Source organism: Arachis ipaensis, chromosome B5, assembly GCF_059453495.1.
Source record: "Arachis ipaensis isolate K30076 ecotype BB chromosome B5, ASM5945349v1, whole genome shotgun sequence".
Taxonomy (NCBI): domain Eukaryota; kingdom Viridiplantae; phylum Streptophyta; class Magnoliopsida; order Fabales; family Fabaceae; genus Arachis; species Arachis ipaensis.
The window spans coordinates 19646468-19654762 of record NC_142440.1 but is presented as its reverse complement, the minus strand read 5'-3'; the positions used below and the strand labels follow the sequence as shown (position 1 = coordinate 19654762).

The 8295-nt window shown below is 38.9% G+C and overlaps 1 non-coding gene across 1 annotated transcript; it reads right to left on the bottom strand.

The window, feature by feature from the left end:
- Window positions 1-5333: 5333 nt before the first annotated feature.
- On the bottom strand, window positions 5334-5441 carry LOC148563527 (small nucleolar RNA R71). The gene has a single exon (XR_015884040.1). It is a non-coding gene; the product is annotated as a small nucleolar RNA R71 (small nucleolar RNA).
- Window positions 5442-8295: the final 2854 nt, after the last annotated feature.

Sequence of the window (8295 nt, the reverse complement as noted above, 5' to 3'; positions counted from 1 at the left end):
TTCAGCTCGATGGAGCACCCTCAAACCAATGGTCAAATAGAAGCGGCCAACAAGATCATTGTGTAGGGCCTCAAGAAATGACTAGACGAGGCCAAGGGCCTATGAGCTGACGAGCTTGGGTCTCTCCTTTGGTTATATCGAACATCCCTACAAACCTCCACTGGAGAAACCCCCTTTCGGTTGACCTACAGTCTAGAAACCGTCATCTCATTGGAGGTCAGAGATCTCAGCCCATGGAAAACGGTGGAAGGACATGACGAAGATGCCAAGCGGGATCTTGCGGACGAAGTCAGGAGCATAACGCACCTACGAAAGCTAGCCCTGAAACAAAGGATAAGCCTAAGGTACAACTGCGGTATGGTAAAATGAGACTACAAATAGGGAGACCTCGTCTTCCGATGCAACGACATCGGTCCCTCCATCCCGGGAGATGGAAAGCTCACACCCAACTGGGAAGATCCCTACCAAATCAAGTTTGTAATCGGGAAAGGAGCCTACAAGATTGAACGACTTAATGGGACCGAGGTATCGAGGTCATGGGATGGTTCAAACCTATGGCGCTACTACTTATGAGGAAGCCTGACCAGTTTGATAACTTCGTTATATTTATTTATATGTTTTGTAATTTTTAATATTACCTCTATTTCTTTCCTGTTATTCCTCGGGTACTCTTTCCTACCCAAACAACAATGGGAGCTTTTAATGAGGCCCGGCATTAATAAAAGTTATTCTTTATTTCCTACAAAAAATGACACGACCTACTCAGCTACATTGGGGTCTAATCACCTCTGAGGCCAACACAAAATGGTTATCCATAAAATAAAACAAGTACTCAAAATGGCCCACTAAGAGGCCCACTCTTCATGCATGAAAAAATGGCCCACCAAAAGGCCACTAAAAAGTTTAAAAAGCCAAAAAAATGGCATACAAACTTCAAAAAAGAAAAATCGTTCGAAAGCAATGCATACAAATGCCAAACAGACGGCTTACAAACTTCAAAAGCAAAATTGTTCTAGAGCAATTCATATAAACGCCGAACAAACAGCTTACACACTTCAAAAATAAAAAAGAACTAATCAAAGATCTACTATCTGGCCATCTCGCACGGTTCGGAAGGCCCCCAAAATAGACACGTCCACATCTGGGGCCAACACACGGACATGGGTTTTCATGGTCTCCTCAGCAGCCCAAATAGCATCCCAAAGCCGGCCCTCTTTATCATTCTTCAGTTGAGCGACCTCGGCCCTCAACAACTCCACCTCAATAAGGGTAGTAGCAACCCCAAATCAACGTCTACAGCCTATTTCCGCTCTCGAGCCAGCTGAGAGAGAAGCGGAGTCTCCAACTCGGAAAGACGGAAAATCTCTAAGCTAACATCGTCAGCGTCCTTCACGACCTTCAACTGAGCAGTCTCCATCGTCTCCAACAGCTCCTTCAGCTTCCCAACTTTTGTTTGAGACTGGCGGAGCTTACCATCCAAGAGCCCCACTGATGAGCGGATAATTTATACGCTTTTTGACATTATTTTTAGTATGTTTTTAGTAGGATCTAGTTACTTTTAGGGATGTTTTTATTAGTTTTTATGTTAAATTCACATTTTTGGACTTTACTATGAGTTTCTGTGTTTTTCTGTGATTTCAGGTATTTTCTGGCTGAAATTGAAGGACTTGCGCAAAAATCAGATTTAGAGGTTGAAGAAGGACTGTTGATGCTGTTGGATTCTGACCTCCCTGCACTCAAAGTGGATTTTCTGGAGCTACAGAACTCCAAATGGCGCGCTCTCAATGGCGTTGGAAAGTAGACATCTAGGGATTTCCAGAAATATATAATAGTATATACTTTGTCCGAGTTTAGATGACGCAAAAGGGCATTGAACGCCAGTTCTATGCTGCAGTTTGGAGTTAAACGCCAGAAACACGTCACGAACCAGAGTTGAACGCCAAAAACACGTTACAACTTGGTGTTCAACTCCAAAAGAAGCCTCTACACGTGAAAGCTTCATGCTCAGCCCAAGCACACACCAAGTGGGCCCCGGAAGTGAATTTCTGCATCAATTACTTACTTCTGTAAACCCTAGTAGCTAGTCTAGTATAAATAGGACTTTTTACTATTGTATTTACATCTTTGGATTATCTTTTGATCCTTTGATCAAGACTTGGTTACTCCGGTTCCCCTCTGGGGCCGAGACCAATGAACTCCATTATCACTTATGTATTCTCAACGGTAGAGTTTCTGCACTCCATAGATTAAGGTGTGGAGCTATGCTGTTCCTCATGATTTAATGCAAAGTACTACTGTTTTCTATTCAATTCAACTTATTCCGCTTCTAAGATATCCATTCGCACCCAAGAACATGATGAATGTGATGATTATGTGATGCTCATTATCATTCTCACTTATGAACGCGTGCCTGACAAACACTTCCGTTCTACATGCAAACAAGCTAGAATGAGTATCTCTTAGATATCTAATACAGAGGACCGAGTCCGAGATATTAGAATCTTCGTGGTATAAGTTAGAACCCATGGATGGCCATTCCTAAGATCCGGAAAGTCTAAACCTTGTCTGTGGTATTCCGAGTAGGATCTGGGAAGGGATGGCTGTGACGAACTTCAAATTCGCGAGTGCTGGGCGTAGTGACAGACGCAAAAGGAGGGTGAATCCTATTCCAGTATGATCGAGAACCTTCAGATGATTAGCCATGCCGTGACAGAGCATTTGGACCTTTTTCACAGAGAGGATGGGATGTAGCCATTGACAACGGTGATGCCTTACAGAAAGCTTGCCATGGAAAGGAGTAGGGCTAGTTGGATGAAGACAGCAAGAAAGCAGAGGGTCAGAGGAACGAAAGCATCTCTATACGCTTATCTGAAATTCTCACCAATGAATTACATAAGTATTTCTATCTTTATTTTCTGTTTATTTATTATTATTATTCAAAAACTCCATAACCATTTGATATCCGCCTGACTGAGATTTACAAGATGACCATAGCTTGCTTCATACCAACAATCTCCGTGGGATCGACCCTTACTCACGTAAGGTTTTATTACTTGGACGACCCAGTGCACTTGCTGGTTAGTTGTATCGAAGTTGTGACAAATTATGAATTAAGATTAGAGCACCAAGTTTTTGGAGCCATTACCAGGGATCACAATTTCGTGCACCAAGTTTTTGGCGCCATTGCTGGGGATTGTTCGAGTTTGGACAACTGACTTTGTTTTCGAAAATTATTTTAAAATTTTTAAGAATGAATTCTAAAGTTTCAAAATGGTATGCTGAAGTTTGGCTGGCCATCAAGCTTTAGACTAACCTGGTATGATTCCTGGAATCTTGATTGAGGACTATGAATTCATTGCTTCCTTTCCCCTATATGTTTTCAAAAAAAAAATATATACAAAAATCCAAAAAAATTTAATAAAATCATAAAAATAAAAAAATTTTATGTTGTTTGTTTGAGTCTTGAGTCAATTTTTAAGTTTGGTGTCAATTGCATTTTTTCTAAAAATTTATGCATTTTTCGAAAAAATTCATGCATTCATAGTGTTCTTCATGATCTTCAAGTTGTTCTTGGTAAATCTTCTTGTTTGATCTTGATGTTTTCTTGTTTTGTGTCTTTTCTTGTTTTACATGTGCATTTTTGCATTCATGGTGTCTGAACATTAAAAATTTCTAAGTTTGGTGTCTTGCATGTTTTCTTTGCATAAAAATTTTTTTAAAAATATGTTCTTGATGTTCATCATGATCTTCAAAGTGTTTTTGGTGTTCATCTTGACATTTATAGTGTTCTTGCATGCATCATGTGTTTTGATTCATAATTTTCTTGTTGTGAGTCATTTTTTATGTTTTTCTCTCTCATCATTAAAAATTCAAAAATAAAAAATATATCTTTCCCTTTTTCACTCATAAATTTTTGAAAATTTGAGTTGACTTTTTCAAAACTTTTTAAAATTTAGTTGTTTCTTATGAGTCAAATCAAATTTTCAATTTGAAAATCCTATCTTTTTCAAAATCTTTTTCAAAAATCAAATCTCTTTCATTTTTCTTATTTATTTTCGAAAATTTTAAAAATATTTTTCAAAAATCTTTTTCTTAATTTTATCTCATAATTTTCGAAAATATTATCAACAATTAATGTTTTGATTCAAAAATTCCAAGTTTGTTACTTGCTTGTTAAGAAACATTCAAACTTTAAGTTCTAGAATCATATCTTGTGATTACTTGTGAGTCAAGTCATTAATTTTGATTTTAAAATTCAAATCTTTTTCAAAACTAATTTTAATCATATCTTTCTATCATATCTTTTTAAATCTAATCTTTTTCAAAAATTTGATTTTAAAATATCTCTTCTAACTTCTTATCTTCTTATCCTTTCAAAAATTGATTTTCAAATCTTTTTCAACTAACTAATTGACTTTTTGTTTGTTTCTTATCTTTTTCAAAACCACCTAACTACTCTTCCCTCTTTAATTTTCGAAAATACCTCCCTCTTTTTCAAAAATTCTTTTTAATTAATTAATTGTTTCAATTTTTAATTTTAATTTTAATTTTATCTTAATTTTCGAAAACCATTAACTCTTTTTCAAAATTTAATTTTCGAAATTCTCTCTCTCATATCCTTCTATTTATTTATTCATCTACTAACACTTCCCTTCACCCAAAATTCGAACCCCTTCCTCTCCTCTGAGTTCGAATTCTTCTCTTCTACATTCTTATTCTTCTTTTCTTCTACTCACACAAGGAACCTCTATACTGTGGTAAAGAGGATCCCCGGTATCTTTAGTCCTCTTCTTTTTCACATGAGCAGGAGCAAGGACAAGAACATTCTTGTTGAAGCAGATCCTGAACCTGAAAGGACTCGGAAAAGAAAACTAAGAGAAGTTAAAATATAACAATCTAGAGACAACCTTACAGGAATTCTCGAACAAGAAGAGGAGATAGCAGCCGAAAATAATAACAATGCAAGGAAGATGCTTGGTGACTTTACTGCACTAAATTCCAATTTACATGGGAGAAGCATCTCCATCCCTACCATTGGAGCAAACAATTTTGAGCTTAAGGCTCAACTAGTTTCTCTGATGCAACAAAACTGCAAGTTTCATGGACTTCCATCTGAAGATCCTTTTCAGTTCTTGACTGAATTCTTGCAGATATGTGATACTGTTAAAACTAATGGAGTAGATCCTGAAGTCTACAGGCTCATGTTTTTCCCATTTGTTGTGAGAGACAGAGCTAGAATATGGTTGGATTCTCAACCTAAAGATAGCCTGAACTCTTGGGATAAGCTGGTCACGGCTTTCTTAGCCAAGTTCTTTCCTCCTCAAAAGCTTAGTAAGCTTAGAGTGGATGTTCAAACCTTTAGACAGAAAAAAGGTGAATCCCTCTATGAAGCTTGGGAGAGATACAAGCAACTGACCAAAAAGTGTCCTTCTGACATGCTTTCAGAATGGACCATCCTGGATATATTCTATGATGGTCTGTCCGAATTAGCTAAGATGTCATTAGATACTTCTGCAGGTGGATCCATTCACCTAAAGAAAACGCCTGTAGAAGCTCAAGAACTTATTGACATGGTTGCTAATAACCAGTTCATGTACACTTCTGAGAGGAATCCTGTGAGTAATGGGATGCCTCAGAAGAAGAGAGTTCTTGAAATTGATAATCTGATAGCCATATTGGCTCAGAACAAAATATTGACTCAGCAAGTCAATATGATTTCTCAGAGTCTGAATAGAATGCAAGCTGCATCCAACAGTACTCAAGAGGCATCTTCTGAAGAAGAAGCTTATGATCCTGAGAACCCTGCAATAGCAGAGGTAAATTATATGGGTGAACCTTATGGGAACACCTATAACCCCTCATGGAGAAATCACCCAAATTTCTCATGAAAGGATCAACAAAAGCCTCAACAAGGCTTTAATAATGGTGGAAGAAACAGGTTTAACAATAGTAAACCTTTTCCATCATCCACTAAGCAACAGACAGAGAATTCTGAGCAGAATCCATCTAGCTTAGCAAATTTAGTCTCTGATCTATCTAAGGCCACTCTGAATTTCATGAATAAAACAAGGTCATCCATTAGAAATTTGGAGGCACAAGTGGGCCAGCTGAGTAAGAAGATCACGGAAACCCCTCCTAGTACTTTCCCAAGCAATACAGAAGAGAATCCAAAGAGAGAGTGCAAGGCCATTGATATAACCAATATGGTCGAACCTACAAGGGAGGAAGAGGACGTGAATCCCAGTGAGGAAGACCACCTGGGACGTCTAGTGATCAACAAGGAGTTTCCCTTTGAGGAACCAAAGGAATCTGAGGCTCATCTAGAGACCATAGAGATTCCATTGAACCTCCTTATGCCCTTCATGAGCTCTGATGAGTATTCCTCTTCTGAAGAGAATGAGGATGTTACTGAAGAGCAAGTTGCCAAGTTCCTCGGTGCAATCATGAAGCTGAATGCCAATTTATTTGGTAATGAGACTTGGGGAGATGAACCTTGGTACACGAAATTGTGATGTCCAGGCTCAAATAATACCTGGCACGTGAGCTACTTGGTACGCATAATCGTGATTACACATTCATAATTTGTCACAACTTCGATACAACTAACCAGCAAGTGCACTGGGTCGTCCAAGTAATACCTTACGTGAGTAAGGGTCGAATCCCACGGAGATTGTTGGTATGAAGCAAGCTATGGTCACCTTGTAAATCTCAGTCAGGCAGATATAAAGTGATAATGGTGTTTTCGAATAATAAATAATAGAATAGGGATAGAGGTACTTATGTAAATCATTGGTAGGAATTTCAGATAAGCGAATGGAGATGCTTTTCGTTCCTCTGAACCTCTGCTTTCCTGCTATCTTCATCCAATCAGTCTTACTCCTTTCCATGGCTGGCTTTATGTGATACATCACCACTGTCAATGGCTACTTTCGGTCATCTCTCGGGAAAATGATCCAATGCCCTGTCACGGCACGGCTAATCGTCTGGAGGCATCACCCTTGCCAATGGCTTCATCTTATCCTCTCAGTGAATAATATGCTCACGCACCCTGTCACGGCACGGCTATTCATCTGTCGGTTCTCGATCATGCTGGAATAGGATTTACTATCCTTTTGCGTCCTTCACTAACGCCCTACAATCGCGAGTTAGGAGCTCGTCACAGTCATTCAATCATTGAATCCTACTCGGAATACCACAGACAAGGTTTAGACTTTCCGGATTCTCTTGAATGCCGCCATCATTCTAGCTTACGCCACGAAGATTCTGGTTAGGAGATCTAAGAGATACTCATTCTAGCTTAATTCATGTAGAACAGAAGTGTTTGTCAGGCACGCGTTCATAAGGGAGAAGGATGATGAGCGTCACACATAATCATCACCTTCATCACGTTCTTGGGTGCGAATGGATATCTTAGAAGCGAAATAAGAAGAATTGAATAGAAAACAGTAGTACTTTGCATTAATCTTTGAGGAACAACAGAGCTCCACACCTTAATCTATGGAGTGTAGAAACTCTACCGTTGAAAATACATAAGTGATAGGTCCAGGCATGGCCGAGATGGCCAGCCCCCAAAGTCTAAGAACAATGCGTTCAAAGATGATCCTAAGATCCTAAGATGATCAAAAGATGTCTAATACAATAGTAAGAGGTCCTATTTATAATAAACTAGCTACTAGGGTTTACATGAGTAAGTAATTGATGCATAAATCCACTTTCGGGGCCCACTTGGTGTGTGTTTGGGCTGAGCTTGAGTGTGGCACGTGTAGAGGTCCTCCTTGGAGTTGAACGCCAGTTTTAGTGCCAGTTTGGGCGTTCAACTCTGGTTTTGGCTCCTTTTCTGGCGCTGGACGCCAGAATTGGGTAGAAAGCTGGCGTTGAACGCCAGTTTACGTCATCTATTCTTGGCCAAAGTATGGAATATTATATATTTCTAGAAAGCCCTGGATGTCTACTTTCCAACGCAATTGGAAGAGCGCCATTTCGAGTTCTGTAGCTCCAGAAAATCCACTTTGAGTGCAGGGAGGTCAGAATCCAACAGCATCAGCAGTCCTTCTTCAACCTCTGAATCTGATTTTTGCTCAAGTCCCTCAATTTCAGCCAGAAAATACCTGAAATCACAGAAAAACACACAAACTCATAGTAAAGTCCAGAAATGTGAATTTAACATAAAAACTAATGAAAACATCCCTAAAAGTAACTAGATCCTACTAAAAACATACTAAAAACAATGCCAAAAAGCGTATAAATTATCCGCTCATCACAACATCAAACTTAAATTGTTGCTTGTCCCCAAGC